Source organism: Arachis hypogaea, chromosome 2, assembly GCF_003086295.3.
Source record: "Arachis hypogaea cultivar Tifrunner chromosome 2, arahy.Tifrunner.gnm2.J5K5, whole genome shotgun sequence".
In the NCBI taxonomy this organism is placed as follows: Eukaryota; Viridiplantae; Streptophyta; class Magnoliopsida; order Fabales; family Fabaceae; genus Arachis; species Arachis hypogaea.
Window position 1 is genome coordinate 80,977,825 of NC_092037.1, and position 4,296 is coordinate 80,982,120.

A 4,296-nucleotide genomic window follows, 5' to 3' on the forward strand; every position below is an offset into this window, starting at 1 on the left:
ATTGATAGCTCTCTTCTGCGAATGGTATGGTTGGTAGCTTTAACACCCTTGTGATGTTCATGGGACTAAAATCCACCATTATCCCTCTTACAAAGCTTATATACGATTCATCTACCCTATCATACCTGACCGCATTTGCATAAAACTCTCTTACAAGAGTTGCGTTTACTCTTGTGACCGGATCAGTGAGGAGCTCCCATCTTCTCTTTTCCACCTTCTCTGTGATTTTGGGGCACTCAGTTTTCGTGACTTGAAAGCCTAGCTCATATATGATCTCTTTCTCAGCCATCCACCCTAATTGTAATGCATGGTGAAAGGTTCTAAATTTCTTCTCATCAAAAGGGGGTTACTCCATAGGCTCCTTCCCTTTTCTTCTTTTAGAGCCCTTTTCTTCTTTTAGAGCTCGATGATGCCATAAGTAACCTTTTGATTTCAAATTTGTTGAAGTATGGATGATTACAGCTTAAAAAATGTAGCTATGAGAGTGTCTGAGAAAGCTTTTGATGGGAGAAGAAGTGTTGAGTGTGTATTCCGAAAGTGAGGAATTAGAATGGAAGGGTGTAAAGTGAAGTGGTATATATATATATATATATATATATATATATATATATATATATATATATATATATATATATATATATATATATATATATATATATATATATATATATATATATATATATATATATATATATATATATATATATATATAGGAGAATGGTAAGTGATTGAAGGGTGTGGATTGATGGTACGGCTTAATAGTGGATGGTTGGGGTTTGGCTTTAGATGGGCACAATGATCACCACTTTTAAGAATTGATTGGTTCGGGCTTCAAGGCCATCCTGCTACCAATGTTGCATGGCAACACTTCCCAAGGTACTTTCCTTGAAGACAAGTGTGTAGTTCCCTTGGTGGAGTGGCTGAACCCCCTTCCTTTGGTTGTCCCATTAGTTCCCTCCAACATTCCCTTTAATTTCCTTGCAAGACAAAAGAAGAGAGAGATTAGTTTGAATTGTTGTAGAAAAATAAAAATAAGAGGCTAGTTACTTGTTTTTTTTTTACTTCTGACTCACTGAAGGCCATTCATGAATGCAAACCAACCAACCAACTAAGTACTCATGCATGCAGCATTGGTGACACCAAACTTAGTTTGTGACCATATGGTGTAAAAAGATTTGATTAAGGCTCTAAGACTAACATAATATGAATTGTGTTCATGCCCTTTTAGTGTGCCTTGAAGACCAAACTTGTCATTCACTATATGCTGCATGTAGAGATTCTTCTAAGTGCTTGTCAAAGTTGATTTAGAATTCATGAACCTTGCTTTATTAGCTACTTTAAAAATCCTAAAAATACTGAACGAATATAAAACATGGGTTGCCTCCCATGAAGCGCTTCTTTAGCGTCATTAGCTTGATGTTTGGCCTTTGTCAGGGTGGTTGGTAATGCTTCAAATCTTCCCCTTTTGTAGTGAATCTGTCTCCATTGGCTTTATTAAGAAGCTCCACATGTTCTAAGGAAAGAATTTTGGTCATAGTATACACTTAAGGCAACTAAGACGGGATAGTGGGAAGATGAGGTGGGATAGGTGGAAAATAAGCAGAGATCACTTTATCTCCTGGAGAGAAATCCTCTGTAGGGATCATCTTATTCCTCCATCCCCTTGGGGCCTTTTTCCTTGTTTCTCTTAATGTTGTCTTGCTCCTTGTGGTTTCTTTTTCCAGGAATATTCTGTTGCTGGTGTCATATGACTCTGGTGGGTCTAGCTCCTCTTGGGTTACACTTGGCTGTTGTTCCTTCTGACCACATTGCTTGTCACCCAGAGGGATTCTCAGGTGTATTGTTTGTGCTTCCGTGCTTGTCTCTTCCATCAGTTCCTTATAGTGCTCTTCCCTTGATTCTTTGTTTTCATGATCCGCTTCTTGTGAGGGTTTGAAGACATTGAAAGTGAGTTGTTCATCATGTATCCTCAATATTAGCTCTCCTCGCTCCACATCTATAAGTGCCCTGGCTGTGGCTAAGAATGGTCTTCCTAGGATGATGGGATGGATGTGATTCTCTTCCATCTCCAAGATAACAAAGTCTGTGGGAAGGAAGTAGTTCCCAACCTTCACTAACACGTTTTCAACCACTCCTATTGCCTGTTTTTGAGTTTTGTCAGCCAATTTGATGATTACGTCCGTGGGAGTTAGCTCATTGATTTGAAGCTTTTTCATGAGGGATAGAGGCATTAAGTTGATGCTTGCTCGCTCCCAGGTCATAGAGTCCCTTATCAATCATTGTTTCTCCTATAGCACAGGGGATGTGAAAACTCCCTGGGTCCTTCCTTTTTGTAGGTGGCTCTGTTTGAATGAGAGCAATGCACTCCTTATTCATCACTATTGTCTGCCCACCCTTTAGTGAACTCTTTTTGGTCAGCAGCTCCTTTATGTACTTGATGTATGAGGGCATCTGCTGGAGAGCCTTAATGAACGATATGTTCACATGAAGAGATGCAAACATGTCGAGGAACCTTGAATACACTCTCCTTGCTACACCACCCTTGAGCCTTTGGGGAAAAGGTGCATATGGGTTTAAAGTTTCCTCCTTTTTAGCTCCTTCCTGTGTGTAGGATTGGGTGCTTGATTTCTCTCTTCATGTTTTTCCTTTGGATTGTCTTGAAAGTATTTTGTTTGTGTGTTTACTTCTTCCACACTCCTCTCGTCACTTATAGTGATCATCTTGCATTCTTCCTATCTTACTTTTTTTGTTTCTCCTCTTGGGTTCTTCTCTATGTCACTTGGAAAACTATCAGTAGGCTTAGGAAACTGTTGAGATAGATATCCCACTTGGGACTCTAGCCTCTTGATGGTGTCTCCCTGGTTTTTGATATTGGCTCGCACTTCATCCTTGAACACTCTGTTGTCTTGGACTTCCTTACATATACCTTCAAGCAGAGTCTCAATTCTGGAAAGTCTATCTTCGGTTGGTGATGGTGGGTTGAGATTAGGAGGTTGAGAGTGGTCATGTTGGTTTTGATATGGATGTTGAGAAGGGTGGTTAGGTGGGTGTTGATATGATCTCTGTGAGGGATGTTGGTGAGTTGCATTGTTGTTAGGATTGTGGTTGTGGCATCTCTGGTCTTGGCCTTGGTCTTGTTGATTTCCCCACCAAAATTAGGGTGGTTCCTCCAACCGGAATTATAAGTTTTAGAGTATGGATCCTGGGTCTGCCTGGGTGAGTTTCCAACATAATTGGCTTGTTCCCAATCACCTTCTCCTGTATTCACTCCTTCTTGAGCTGGTGATGAAGTGGTGATTGCTGCAACTTGGTTCTCTTCCATCTTCTTGGTAAGATCGGCTAACTGCTTGGTGATCACCTTATTTTGATCCGGTAGTGCATCCATATGGTTCAGCTCCATCATTCCTCGAGTGCTGCTCCTTTCAGAAGCATAGCTACAGTCTCAATGACATCTATGGCTTCTTCAATGGTTTTCTTCTTGTTTAGAGACCCCCTGATGAATTGTCTACGACCTTCTTTGATTCATAAGAAAGACCTTCATAGAAAATGTGCAGTTGAACACATTCATTGAACATGTCTGGTGGGCATCTTCTTGTTAAGTCCTTAAACCTCTCCCATGCCTCATAGAGAGTTTCACCATCTTGTTGCCTGAAGGTTTGTACCTCAGCTCTTAACCTATTGATTCTTTGAGGAGGGTAGAATCTCGCCAAAAATTTGTTCACCACATCTTCCCAATTTGTTAAGCTCTCCTTCGGAAAGGATTCCAGCCATTTAGATGCTTTGTCCTTGAGTGAAAAGGGAAACAAAAGCAGTCTATAGACATCTGGATGAACACCATTAGACTTCACAGTGTCACATATTCTTAGGAAGGTGGTTAGATGTTGATTGGGGTCTTCTTGGGCGCTTCCTCCGAATGAACAGTTGTTCTGAACAAGGGTGATGAGCTGGGGGTTTTAATTCAAAGTTATTGGCATGTATGGTTGGCTTTTGGATACTACTTCCATAATTTCCTGGGTTTGGATTGACATAAGAGCCTAGAACTCTTCTCTCTTTCCCAACATGATTCACATGGCCTTCTCTGGCATGGTTGTGAGCTTCTTCTTCATGGTTGTTTTCCAGGTTCTCCTCTATGTTTGTTTCAAAGTACTCATCCTCTTCCTCAGCACCAACGACTCTTTTCCCTCTTGCTTCCCTCCTTAATCTAAGGAAGGTCCTCTCAGGTTCAGAATCAAAGGAAGTTAAAGCTCCGCTTCTTTTCCCTGTTATACAACTAACAAGCCCACAACAAGAAAGAAA

The 4,296-nt window shown here is 40.7% G+C and overlaps 1 non-coding gene across 1 annotated transcript; it reads left to right on the plus strand.

The window, feature by feature from the left end:
* The first annotated feature begins 3,573 nt into the window (after window positions 1-3,573).
* Window positions 3,574-3,677, plus strand: LOC112767084 (small nucleolar RNA R71). The gene has a single exon (XR_003184708.1). It is a non-coding gene; the product is annotated as a small nucleolar RNA R71 (small nucleolar RNA).
* The last annotated feature ends 619 nt before the right edge of the window (window positions 3,678-4,296 follow it).